Genomic DNA, 14,888 nt, shown 5'->3' with positions numbered 1-14,888 from the left:
TTCTGCCATTGATTTATTAGGGGTAATAAAGGAAAGTTTCTATAATCAAAGGCTGGCTGTACACAAGCCAATTTAGATCCTTCAAATCTTCTTAAAACCTTTAAAGTTGCCAAAGTGCATGGTGACTCTCAAATTTAGGTGATGTTTAAAAAAATCAAAGAAATGTATCAATGAACTGGTATTATATAGAACACAATTTGAGAAGTCCTCTGCTAGATATCTGAAACACTGCCTAACTCACATTAGAATCTTGATGTCTTATCTGGAAATGACCTTTACCGTGCAAACTTGGTAAAATAAAATACAAGAAGAAGCACGATGATATGCAACAGATAGTGACTGGTGATTGGGTATTGTAATTTTCATCCAGGAGGCAGAAGGAAAAAGTGGGACTAGAATTTTCACTGGAGATGTCAGAGGTGTTTGAACCAGAGTGACCTCATCTTGAATAGGCACTAAGTAAAATAAGGCTGAGATCTGCTGGGCTGCATTCTCAATAGGTTAGGCATTCTTAGTCACAGGATGAGATAGGAGGCACAAGATACAGGTTATAAAGACCTCACTGATAAAACTGGTTGCAATAAAGGAGCTGGCCTGAAACCTCCAAATCCAAGATGGCATTGAAAGTGACTTCTGGTCGTCCTCACTGCTCACTGTACACTAACTATAATGCATTAACATGCCAAAAGACACTCCCACCAGCACCATGACAGTTTACAAATGCCATGGCAACATCAGGAAGTTAACCTAAATGGTCTAAAAAGGAGAGGTTCACCCTTTTCCCAGAAAATGCATGAATAATCCACTCCTTGTTTAGCATATAATCAAGAAATAACTGTAAGAATAAATCAGCTGAGCAGCCCATGCCACTGCTCTGCCTATGAAGTAGCCATTCTTTATTTCTTTACTTTATTAATAAACTTGTTTTCACTTTACAGAGCCACCCCAAATTCTTTCTTGTACAAGGTCCAAGAACCTTCTCTTGGGGTCTGGATCAAGACCACTTTCTGGTAACAGAAGTAGGAGTCTTTCAAGTTAGTAGAAAAGGGAATTTGAGTTCATTGTGTGTGGTCTTCTTTGCTGCAACAAGTAAAAAGCCCAGCTTCATAAAATGCCTTCATGTGGTACAAAATTACGTGGATATCCTCCCTTGGATTTCCTTAAGCCTTCAAGATGTGGTTAAGTTCCTTTCCTTCTCATGATGTCTTCTCATAGCACCATCAGTGCACTGTGAAATCACACTTCCATGATTTCAGAGAATTTATTAAACTATCTAACAAGTGTTTGCTTTGTCTCTGCATTTAGAGTGCATGTTTTGTGCCTCCCAGAGAGCACAATAGCTTGTCTTGTCATGATAGTGTAAGCTGAAAAGTATCTGAGATAGTTCTTAATCAATGTAGAGGTGTATTTTGCCAATGTCATCAACATGCCCAGGAAAAAGGAACACAAAACTACAGGACTATCTGTAAGCCATGCCTTTTCCTAAGAGGGATTTTGAGGGCTTCAATGTTTAACAAGGAAAAGTGTGCAGGAGGGGAAAGAGGGCATGTATAACATTACTGAATCCATGTGTGGCATGTGATAAGTAGAGGGTAGAGGGAAACCGTTAATTATGTCTTCTCCTGTGTTCAGTAAATCTGCACTTTACATAAAATAAAGTAAGCATAGAGCAGTTACTCGTACAGACATCTGGCCTTCTATCTGTAGCTATCAGCTTAGAAACAAAAGGAAAGGCAATTTCTTGTGTGACTCAATTTCCAAGCTTAACTTTTCCCTTTGGCCTAGTGAATTTGGGGTCCCAAGGATTTATTTTCTTTTTACAATAAACACTACAGTTTTGTGACTGACTGAATGAAACAACATGATTGACTCGATTGTGTAAAAGGTTTTCTTAATAATGGCAAATGACAAATAAAAGTCTAAAGACTGACTTGTCTAAAGATAAGACCTGATTTGAGGATTGAAATAATGTGACATCTTTATACCTAAAATTAATGAATTTATGCTTGTAATTATAATTAGCATCAACCTTTTAAAAGAAACATATATGAGTTATTCCAGACAACACAGGCTAATCTAAAATAATAATTGCTAACATGTATCAAGGTTACATCTTATCTCACTTAATTCTTACAACAGCTTTATGAGACCCTATTGTCCTGATTATACAGAAGGAAAAACAGTATGTTGGAGGATTTGAGTGATTTCTCATGGTTACACAGGTGTAACTGAAATACAGGTTAGGCACTTGCCACTTGCGGAGTCCCATTAACAAGACCGATTTCTGGTATAAAGAAAGTGATTTATTCCAAAGTTAGTTTGGGGAAGAAAAACAGCCTTCCCACCTGAGGATACTACTTTGCTTTCGGAGCAGAAAGCAGACACTTTGAAACAAAGAGGAGAAAGCGTGCAAGAGGGGGGTCCATGTGCTAGCTCCAGTGCCTTACTTACTGTGCAGTCGAGCTGGTGACTGCTGGCACCTTCATGGGCGGGAATAGGCCAGAAACTCCCCAGCTAGGAGATAGCAGCAGGCATGCTTTTTGACTGTTACCTCTTGAGGCAATCTCCTGGTAGGTTACAGTTCTGTGACAGTCATGCTTTTTTTTTTTTTTTTTGAGATGGAGTCTCGCTCTGTCGCCCAGGCCAGAGTGTCGTGGCTCAATCTTGGCTCACTACAAGCTCTGCCTCCCGGGTTCAAGTGAATCTCCTGCCTCAGCCTCCTGAGTAACTGGGATTATAGGCATGCTCCTCCACGCCTGGCTAATTTTTGTATTTTTAGTAGAGATGGGGTTTCACCATGTTGGTCAGCCTAGTCTCGAACTCCTGACCTCATGATCCGCCTGCCTCCACCTCCCAAAGTGCTGGGATTACAGGCGTGAGCCACCGTGCCCAGCCACAGTCATGCTTTCATTTGTAAATCAACTGTTAACTCTAGAGGAGAGCTCTCTCTTGGAGCACGTACTTAGATGAACTTGCCCTGTAGAAAGTGTCTGGTGAATGGGGTAAAAGGCTATATTTGCATTTCTAAAGGGCTGAGTAGGAAGCGGGGAACCAGGGAAACAAGAAAAGAAAATCAAGAGAGAAAAAAAATGATTAAACTGTCTTTTAGAAAATATGCATACTTGGTTACACAGTCAGTAAATGATAGAGCCAGAATTCAAATCTCATCTGATTTCAAATACTGTGCATTCTTTCTACTCTGTTTTGCTGCTTGCCACTGATGAAGTTGCTTTGTCTCCTAAGAGTATATTATCTTAAAGTTAATTCAAACTACTTGACGAAATATTATCAACTTGATGAACTATAATAATGATAAGTAGAATCACAAAATGTTCGAAGAAGAAAGTCTATAAAAATGAACTCAAAATTAATGGCAGCTTTTAACTTGTTTTTGTTTGTTTGTTTGTTTGTTTTTTAGTTCAAATTATTGTTCTGACCTGGGGGCCTTGTAGCTTATTTTAAGCAAAAGCTTTCCCTTATCTTAGGCTAAAAAGGATAGTGTAAAAGAACCACATGCCCTGCAAACCTTCAGCTGCTGCCACCAACCAGGGACAGATTTTATTTTATAGAAGGTAAAGACCCATTGTTCTCTCACTGATTGTTAAATCCATTTCATGCATCGATAATAATTTCTCAGCAACACTGCAATATGTGTATACCAATAGATTTCAGCTTTTTTTTAGCCACCTGCCTTGGTGTCCTGCCTGAGAAATATGTTTATCCTGGTAAAGGTTGGTGTTTGCCTTGTGTATTGTAAACACCCAGAATTGTTATTAACTATTTGGTTACTTCAGTTGTCCTTTGCAATCGTTATCTGACTAGATATTTAAAAATGCACACAGAAAACAACCTCATTCACTTAGCAATTCTTTAAAGTACCTAATGCTTTCTTTAGGAGAGAGGTTATATCAAGTTAAAAGATCTCAAGGAAAGAACTGGTCTCAGAATTTTTGCCATAGCCACCAGCCACAGGTGGCTATTGAGCACATGAAATGTGGCAGGTTCAAATCGAGATGTGAGTGTGAAACATACACCAGATTTCAAAGAGTAAGCGCTAAAACGGATGGAAAATAGCTCCTGAACAATTCTTATGTTGATTGTTTGCTCAAATGAAATCTATTCTTAAAATTAAATTTTAAGGCCGGGCGTGGTGGCTCACACCTTGTAATCCTAGCACTTTGGGAGGCAGAGGCAGGCGGATCACCTGACGTCAGGATTGTGAGATCAATCTGGCCAACATAGTGACACCCCATCTTTATTAAAAATACAAAAATTAGCCGGGCATGGTGGTGCACATCTGTAGTCCCAGTTACCTGGGAGGCTGAGGCAAGAGAATTGCTTGAACAAGGGAGGTGGAGGTTGCAGTGAGCCGAGATTGTACCACTGCACCCCAGCCTGGGCAGTGAGCCGAGATCGCACCTCTGTACCCCAGCCTGGGCTACAGAGTAAGGCTCCATCTCAAAAAAAAAAAAAAAGAAAATTAAAATTTACTTATTTCTTTCTATATTTTTACATCTACAGGAAAATCCAAAATTATATATGTGCCTCATACGATATTTCTATTGGATGGCTCTAGCCTGGACTTTTCTACAACAAATAACTGTCACTCTTCATAATTTTAACTTCCTGCAAACCATTCTCTGCCCACCACCTTTCTGTTTACAGCTTACTTGTTTTATCATCCTGACCTCAGCAATCTTTCTGGGATCTCTGATGCACTGAACTAACTAACGTTTCTCTGTCCTTCACCCTTTGAGTGTGCTTGCCCCACTCTCACCTTGTTGCATTTGGTGATTAATGATTAGTGATTTCAGTCACTCCTTGCCATTTACTCTCAGTTCTCTTGTTCTCTCTCACTTGGTCACACTTCTAGAGCCAAAATTCTATCCTAGATAAATTGCACTCTCCAGTGACTTGGTGCCTGCTCTCTGGCAACTGAATGTGGCTGGAGAAAAAACAAATAAACAAAAACTCAAAACCAAATTTACTAGATTCAGTTTAAAATCATAACCATGAATGAAAAGTGGACTCTCCACATTGCTAGGACATCACGTGATACATTTTGAGATGATTCTTTTTGTTTTGTTTTGTTTTGTTTTGTTTTGTTTTGTTTTTTTGAGACAGCATCACATCTCTCTCTGTCACACAGTCTGGAGTACAGCGGCACAATCACAGGTCACTGCAATCTGTGCCTCCCAAGTTCATGCGATTCTTGTGCCTCAGCATCCTGAGTAGCTGGAACTACAGGTGCATGCCACCACATGTGGATAATTTTTGTACTTTTATTAGAGGTGGGGTTTTGCCATGCTAGCCAGGCTGATCTCAAACTCCTGGCCTCAAGTGACCCACCTGCCTTGGCCTCCCAAACTGTTGGGATAACAGGTGTGAGCCACTGCGCCTGGCCTACTAGACCATTGATTTTATCCATTTTCACACCTTAGCCTCTCTCTCAAACCTCTATTTCTACTTTCAGTTGATTACTTTGATATCTTTTTCACTAAGAAATTTCAAATAATCAGAGGAATATTACCATTTTGATATCTATAGCCTCCTAGTATGTATTCCCATATAATCTGAATTCCTATGTTCATATCACAAATGAACTATCTATTGCAAACTCTCTATTTGGGTGTTAAATCATGATTCATCGAACTCCTCAAGAATTGTGCTCTGACAAATAGGCCCTCTTCCTCCCACATATTTACTTTTTAGGGCATTTATACTTATGAATTTATAAATTTATAAGTATGGTATTATGTCTCTAATTTATGAAAAAACTTTTATTGGTTACATTTTCCATGTCAGCACCATTTTATTGTTTTGCTTAGTAGTAAAACTCCTCAAGACAGTGGTCTGTTATTTGCTTCTACCACTTTTCTAACACTGCCACATTGCTGAAATTGATGATCAATATTCAGACCTCATTGTGCTTGACCCATCAGCAGCATTTGACACAGCTTATCACTATGTTCATTGCCCTTTCCAGCTTCTGGTAGCTTTTAGCCTTCCTGAGCATGTGGCAGCATTAACTTCACCTCTGCTTCACCTCCATCTTCACACAGCTTTCCTTTCTGCACTTTTCTGTGTCCAAATCATCTTCTCTTTTTTGGTCTCTTATGAAGACATCAGTTATTCGGATTTAAGAACCACCTTAAGTCCAGGGTCTTGAGATCCTTCAATAATTATATTTATAAAAATCTTGGCCAGGCACAGTGGCTCACGCCTGAATCCCAGCACTTTGGGAGGTTGAGGCGGGCAGATCACGAGGTCAAGAGATCGAGACCATCCTGGCCAACACAGTGAAACCCCGTCTCTACTAAAAATACAAAAATTAGCTGGGTGTGGTGGCATGCACCTGTATTCCCAGCTACTCAGGAGGCTGAGGCAGGAGAATTGCTTGAACCCAGGAGGCGGAGGTTGCAGTGAGCCGAGATCGTGCCACTGCACTCCAGCCTGGCAATAGAGTGAGACTCTGTCTCAAAACAAAACAAAACAAACAAACAAAAAATGATTTCCAAATAAAGTCACATTCTGAGATTATAGATGGACATGGATTTTGGGAAATACTATTTTACTCTTTGCAGGACCTTGATATCCTTAAATAACTATAACTATAAAGATCCTATTTCCAAATAAGGTCATAATTTAAAGTTCTGGATGGACATGAATTTTGGGAAATACTATTTTACTATAGTGTGTGAAATCTACATGAGAAAAAATTGTCAATCATTTATGTTATATTATCACCCAGGAATTGTGCCTTTTCAATGTTCTATTGTTTATTTTGCTATCTTTGAGTTATTTTTGTTTTATTTTGCTCTGTTTTTTTAGAAAATGCATTTACCACACAACTAATAACCCTCTACTAGAATAGTGCCCAAGCTATGGAAATGATGAGAAATCAATGTTTTTGTTCTCAATAATTGACAGTCAGGTAAATGTCTCCCTGATGTTCTAGTACACAGAGATAAGAGATCAGAGTTGAGAAAACAGAAACATAAAACTGCAGGGAGAATATTTGAAGAAATCCTGTCCAAGTCACCTTGACCCATGAAATCATGTACTGTGTGGACACATAATTTGGCAAGCTAATGGGCCTACAAGTTAAGCATTAGTGGAGTCCTTCCCCGTCTCTTGACCAATAATAGGAATACTTTCAATATTTATGGTAAACCATGGAGTTGTTTTAAACTGAAGCTGTCCCATGAACGGTGTGGCTGCAGCTGAGTGGCAAACACAAACCTCCCACAAACTGAATCAGTAACTGACCAAGAAACTGGAGAACTGGAATAAGAAACTCATCAACAGGTTCCCAAAAGCCTTTCGTTTTCAAAAGACTGAACATACCAGCTAGGTATGGGCTTTTTAAAAAGTACAAATGAGGCTAAGTGCGGTGGATCATGCCTGAAATCCTAGCACTTTGGGAGGCCAAGGCAGGTGGATCATGATGTCAGGAGTTTGAGACCAGCCTGACCAACATGATGAAACCCCATCTCTACTAAAAATACAAAAATTAGCCCGGTGTGGTGGCACACGCCTATAATCCCAGCTACTCAGGAGTCTTAGGCAGGAGAATCACTTGAACCCGGGAGGCAGACGTTGCAGTGAGCAGAGATGGTGCCACTGCACTCCAGCCTGGGCAACAGAGTGAGACTCCATCTCAAAAAAAAAAAAGTACAAATGATTAGGATATATCCATGGCACATTTAATAAATCTTTATTGATGATGATGTCACAGGCATGTAGTATTTTCTTATGTATATTACTCCTTGCATATTATTTTTAAAAAGAGTTGCTTCCTATATTTAAAGATCTAAGGATGAACATTTCATGCAATCAGTACATGAAAGTAAAAAATCAGAATTGGACAAGTTCAATATCTTGCTAGCTACAGTCATGTACAAAAAATGGAATAAAGAAATAAGAAGTATGTGATTCACTTCTGATTTGACCCAAGAAGTTTAGGATTTTGATTTGTAGTATATATGATAGAAAAGTATAAAATAAATATAACATAAGTAAATTGTTATTTAAAAAGAGCATCCAGAAGCTAGTATTTCTGTATGTTGCCTTAAGTCTCTCTTCATAACCACTCAAATTATTGAGAGCTATAATGATCAGGAACACTACCTCCTTTTCTATAGCTAAATATGTTGGTGCTTTAAATTGGGAAACCCAATTCTAAAGCATTACAAGTTTGAATTATTAAATTAGCAATGTTTTTTTCTTCCAAAATATATTTACATTACTCACTTTTAATAGATAATTGTGGAAAATGAGTGACATGGTTTTGCTTGGTCCCTACCCAAATCTCATCTTGAATTGTAGCTCCTGTGGTTTCCACATGTTGTGGGAGGGACCCGGTAGCAGGTAACTGAATCATGAGAGCGGGTCTTTCCCGTGCTGTTCTCATTATAGTGAATAAGTATCATGAGATCTGATGGTTTTATAAAGGGGAGTTCCCTTGCATGTGTCCTTTTGTCTGCTGCCATGTAAGATGCGACTTTGTTCCTCATTCGCCTTCTGCCATGATTGTAAGACATCCCCAGCCAATGGAACTGAGTCCATTAAACCTCTTTACTTTATAAATTACCTAGTCTCAGGTATGTCATTATTAGCAGCGTGAGAACAGACTAATACAGTAAATTGGTACTGGTAGAGTGGGGTGCTGTGGTAAAGATATCCAAAAATGTGGATGTGACTTTGGAACTGGGTAACAGGCAGAGCTTGGAACAGTTTGGAAGGCTCAGAGGAAGACAGGGAGATGTGGGAAAGTTTGGAACATTCTAGAGAATTGTTGAATAAAATGCTGATAGTGATATGAACAATAAAGTCCAAGCTGAAGTAGTCTCAAATGGGCATGAGAAACTTGTTGGAAACTAGAGCAAAGGTGACTCTTGCTATGTTTTAGCAGAGACTGGTGGCATTTTGCCCCTGCCCTAGAGATCTGTGGAACTTTGAACCTGAGAGAGATGAATTAGGATGTCTGGTACAAGAAATATTTCTAAGGAGCAAAGTATTCAGACTGAGACTTTGGACTGTGGACTTTTGTTAATCCTGAAGTGAGTTAAGACTTTGGGGGACTGTTGGGAAGGTGTGATTGATTTTGAAATGTGAGGACATGAGATTTAGGAAGGGAGAGGGGCAGAATAATATGATTTGGCTGTGTCCCCACCCAAATCTCATCTTGTAGCTCCCAGATGTCGTGGTGATAGAGACAGGAGGCAGCCAAGGGTCCCACTACCCTTCACAACCCACCCACCCCAGCCCCCTCCGCCCCTGTGAAACCCCACCTTCAAGTCTAAAACAGCCTGAAGGCTGCAAAATCAGACTGCCAATCTGGATGAAGCCCGCCCTTTCCTGACTGACTCTGAATAATGCCCAGCTGTGCACTGGGAGAATGAGGTGTAGCCTCAGGAAATGCATGTCATTTGTGGGGGGTGGAGCCTAGCTTTTCCTGTTCCTGGGTGGGGACTTGGGATTCAATTTGTGAGGTGGGAAACCTGCTCACAGGACTCTTTCCTTCTTTGCTGAGAGTTAGTTTTCCTTTTTGCCTAATAAAATAAATTTTGTTTCCCTTCACCCTTTAAAGTGTCTGTGTGCCTAAATTTTCCTGGTTGTGTGACAAGAACCCAGTTTTTTCTACAACATTTTTGGTGGCCAACATTCGGCTTGAGGAAGGGTGAGTACCATGCAAACCAACAAATCTTTTTTCCTTTTGCTTCTAAGCCTTTTTCTCCTCAGACCTCTTCTGAGGGGAAAGGAAATTGTGCACCACCCCACCCTGATGGCTGCAGGAATGCACGGGATGGGCAAATAAATGGTGGGTTCCCCGCTCCCCTCCCTGCCAGGGCTGGGCTGCATGGCCCAAGGGTGCCCGACAGCAGGCTGGTCAGTGCTCCCTGCCATGCAACATGGAGCCTTCCCCTCTCCCGGCCAAGGAATTGTACTCTGATTGACTGCAATTAAGTTTATCTCCCTTGTGGAGGAAACTATTTGCATAAGAATAAGGGGTTCTTCCATAGGCATCTTTTCTTTTCTCCACCCTGTCAGCAATTAACACAGCCCTGCATTTAAACGTCTTTTCCTTTTCTCCACTGGGTCGGCAGTTGACTAAGGCAAGGGTTTTTTTTTTTTTTTTTTCCTTTTGGAAGATGTTTTGCTAGGCCAGGAGTAATGGGGATCAGTGTTTATATTTTCTGTAGAGTTTTAATTGTGACAAATTCTTTATGAGGTTGGTTTTAAGCTGTAACCAATCTGGTATGCTTTGCATGATTTTCTTCATTTTTTTTTTTAAAGATGGAGTCTCACTCTGTCACCCAGGCTGGAGTGCAGTGGCACCATCTCGGCTCACTGCAACTTCCACTTTTCTGTCTCAAGTGATCATCCTGCCTTACCCTCTCAAATAGCTGTGATTACAGGCATGCACGCGCCACCACACCCAGCTAATTTTTGTATTTTTAGTAGAGACAGGATTTCACCATGTTGGCCAGGCTGGTTGCAAACTCCCGACCTCAGGTGGTCCACCCGCCTTGGCCTCCCGAAGTGCTGGGATTATAGGCATGAGCCACAACTCCAGGCCTTTGCATGACTTTCTGTATGGTCAGCAGTGAACTTTGCTGCAGGCCTCCATCTTGGTTTATGGACTTGACCTGTGACCCCATGGCAATGCTTTGTTTAGCCTCTGCACAACCCGGGTTCAATCATGGCTTAGCAACTGAGTCCTTTCCGGTTTGATACCTGTGTAACTTTGCTATTTGTTGATTCTCTTCTCCTCCATGAACCATCTTGGATTTTCCTTTCTCTGAGGCTTTAGTAAAGTTTGAAAGGCTGAAATATTGGCTTCTTGGTATGGCTAAAGTCGGGTAATAGGAGATTTAAAAGGATTTTCTTAAGGAGTGCTCAGCTTAATTAAAGATGAATATCTAAGTTACAGGTATATTTAAAAGGCCTTTTTATTTTATTTTATTTTTTTCTCTTCTGGGAACTTGCTTTGCTGGAAAACGGCTTTTTCTCAGTTGGCTGTATTATTTTTCTCCATTTTGCTTTGCCAATTTTAATGTACGCAAGAGAGGGGAGAGACCTCTGTCTTCCTCATGGAACCCCAAGAATTAAAAGTGGATAGATCCCTCTCAAAATCTCTTTTTGCCTCCCAGTAATGCCTGCCTATTAGGCTCTAAAAGCTGCATGTTTTCCTAGCCCTGCCTCTTAAAGGGACCAATAATCCAAATAGGAGGTCGGGAAATGAAAAATCGTATGGCTACTGCAGTTTCTTCTTCCTGTCTGTGTAGTTATATATGTGTTGTGTGTGTAATGTCTATTTTAAAAACAGGTCTAATTAATTGGCCTAAAAGAAGATAAGTGCTTGGATCAAATATTTTTTAAAAGGGAAAATAAAAGCTGTGGTACCTTTCAGTTCATGTGACTTTAATCTTCAAAAAATTTAAACAGCCTAACAGATCATTGGTAAAGTGCAGATGTCATCAAAATATAAATAGGTGGACTAAATTATGCAGGTCAAGTGCTAGGTTTGCTGAATGTTTTAAGGTCATAAACTGCTTTTTCGGTTTTGAGAACTATTTGTCTTACCTGCTCCACAATTGGTAAGGCCTGGGGACACATAGAAATAACCACGCCCTTAATTATGCTGGAATTAGTCAAACCTTGAATGCACCTAGCACATAATCAAAACAACTTACCAAGTTTTACATTAAAGTTAAAAATTGCTAGGAGTAACCATTATAACATGTAACTGAAACTACTGGAAATAGATTTACATGCAAGCAGTATAAGAACAGTAGGATGTGTTTTTAGTAAAAGATTATAAGAAGGCGTGGAAATGTAAGTTCTTGCTTAGGTTTAAAAGATTGTTTTGAATTTGATAAGATAAAGCTAAAAGTCCAAACAAGTTGTAAAGGGATTGTACAAATTAATCTTGCAAAAATTCAATATGTGAACATATTGACTAAATTCAAAAGGATATTATACGGTTTTCTTGTAAATTGAGCATTAAAATAAAAGCAAAACAAGGTTCTCTTAAGGCACTAATCTGCTCTTTAGCAAAATTTGTAAGGGGTTATAAAAGGTTTTTGTTTTTTAAATTTCTGATTTATCACTTTGGCAAAATAAATAACTCAAGGTAACCTGGAGTCCTATGTCATAATATCAAGTGTTTTAAACCTCATTTAACAGTCTTCTGAAAATCAAACTTCAGTTTCAAAATTGTCTTTCCTGACGTCTGGCTTTTTGATGCTTCAGAGAGCCCCTGGAGTATCCAAAAGAGAGGAAAACAGGATTATTTGACATATTTAGGTATATGAGATTGCCAAAATGGTGTTCAATATTCTTTAGGTTATATTTTGGTAAATAATACTAATATGTGTTTCAAATTTGTATGGGATTTTAAAAATTCTAATGTCTGAGTATATGCTATCATAATTAAGGTTTTTATGTTAAATAATTGTAAATGACAGAGATAACCAAGCTTCTTTGTCAATTGTGTTTCTAACTAACTAACCTGGACATTTTATTATTCACAGACAATTTTCTTGTTTTAATCCTTTTCAAAAGATGGCTTATAATAAGCTGTACAGCTCTGACAGGTGCTCTCAAATACAGGTTTCTGATAACTTTGGAATAAAGGGAAACACACAGGACTCATGAAGAGCTAAAATACTCACAAACCCATAAAAAAACTGAGGCAATCTTTTTGACTTTTGCTTGGAATGTTGCTGATCCTTGTTTTTTTTTTCAGAGTCAAGGAAACTTATTTTGAACTATTTATGACTTTTAATAATTGAGTAAGGTATACTCCTGTGAACAAAATACACAGCATGTTTGTCTCACTGCCTGGCTTCTCCAGAATTTGGAAACTAGTTGTGAATATTCTTAACTTATGGCAATATAAATGTTTGCATCAGTGCAATAAGAATCCGTTTTCTTTTGCAAGAGGTTGCAATTGGATAAACTAGGTGTTTTACCAAGGTGTTGACTAGAAGGGTATGCTTCCTTTTAAGGAGTCAAGCACGACTTGCAGAGCCGATAAGAGCTTCTTGAGAAAACTGGCCTCATACCCTTGTCTACACAGTCCCTCTACAGGGTTTCTGACCTGTGGTTAGTGAAGAATGTCACTTTCTTACAGGCTCAGGAGCTCCAAGTTTATCTTGGGACCTTAAGAGGAGAGGATTACCCAACTCACAGGTATTTGAGCATACAAACTGATGGCTGGGCTTGGCTTTAAAAAGTCTTATCTGAGATTCCTTGTGGAACAGATTTCCATCAAAGCCAATGTAAAAGGCCTATGTAGAAATAGTTATTCCTTCTGCACTTTATGCAAATAATCAGTCCAAGTGTAAGATTAAAGTCTGTTTTACAAACAACTCAGTCCTATCATGATTTTTTTTAAACAAAATTGAGGATTGGAGATAGAGAAATTATGTTTCAAAACTTATCATACATTTGTTATTAAATTATAGACTCATCAGTTGTTTTTAAGTTTTTGCCTACATTTTAGAGTAACCCTGCTTGTTCCTGTGAACCAACCAGTAATCTCCGACTACAGCTCAGAAGGAATAAAAGGGATGGATAATGTCAAAAATTTGGATCAACATTCTAGTTCTGAGCAATTAGCCTGCAAATCCTGCCAGGTGATGGGAATAAATAGGATGCCCATCACCTGGAGGTTTCCTTTTTGGGAAAGTAAGACCAAGGGACCTAACCAAAGCCAAGCCCCATGCACCCAAATCTTAGCAAGGATAACTATAGCCACCAGTTATTCTGGGCATGTCACAAGATGCCCTTTTCCTTGTTGGAGGAGGACTCAATTCCACAGCCTCACCTAAGCATTTGGCTTATAATAAGAAATCCATGCTAGCCTCTGAGACACATTTTTGTCCCTAACTCAATTCTAAGCTTCAGATCAAAGCCCAGGCAGGGTCGGTGGGGGGAAACTAGATCTGAAGGACCTAGATGCAGATGATAATGGAAGTTAAAAGGCACAATGCAGATGAGTGTGACTGATTCCTGCTGAATAAGCCAAGCTTCCCATTTCATGAATAAAGGTCACACTAGTATCCATGGCATAAATGAGGTCTGGAGAATCCAAAGGCTACTGACAGCAGGGGAGATAGAGTGTACAAGGGTAAAAGCAAATACTCTCACCCCCAGTCCCCCCTGTTAACACAAGTGAAGACCACTTTGACACCCACCCTGTCACAGTCTCTGGGACATGGGGATACAGGGAAGGAGGAATCTGCTCCCCGTTTTATAGATGAGTAGCCATTCATCATCGGTCTGTACACCTTTCTTTCTTTCTTTTTTTTTTTTGAGACAGAGTTTCACTCTTGTTGCCCAGGCTAGAGTGCAGTGGCATGATCTTGGCTCACTACAACCTCCACCTCCTGGGTTCCAGCAATTCTTTTGGCTCAGCCTCTCGAGTAGCTGGGATTACAGGCGTGCACCACCATACCCAGCTAATGTTTGTATTTTTAGTAGAGACAGGGTTTCACCATGTTGGCCTGGCTGGTCTCAAACTCCTGACCTCAGGTGATCTGCTTGCCTCGACCTCTCAAAGCGCTGAGACTACAGGCATGAGCCACCGCACCTGGCAGTCTGTACGCCTTTCAAATGCATCCTGAGTTTCTAGAACCCCTTTGAAAAAAAAAGACCCTTCTTTGTTCGTGTTTCTCCTCTGTCTTCTCTTCACAGATAGGTAATTGTGTTTCCCTACTATGGGACACCTCACCCAGATGCATTCTCCAAACTGGGGAGAGTTAATTTCTCAAACTTTAACCTGATTGGCTTAGGATTAGGCTCAGGGGAAGGGAACCCAGAAGCCTGACATGCTGGGTAAAGGGTAGAAGATTTTTTTTTTTTACCAGTTGGGCTTT

This window comes from Hylobates moloch, unplaced genomic scaffold (genome assembly GCF_009828535.3).
Source record: "Hylobates moloch isolate HMO894 unplaced genomic scaffold, HMol_V3 SCAFFOLD_3, whole genome shotgun sequence".
In the NCBI taxonomy this organism is placed as follows: domain Eukaryota; kingdom Metazoa; phylum Chordata; class Mammalia; order Primates; family Hylobatidae; genus Hylobates; species Hylobates moloch.
The sequence above is the reverse complement of the archived record's forward strand: the minus strand, read 5'-3'. Positions refer to the sequence as shown.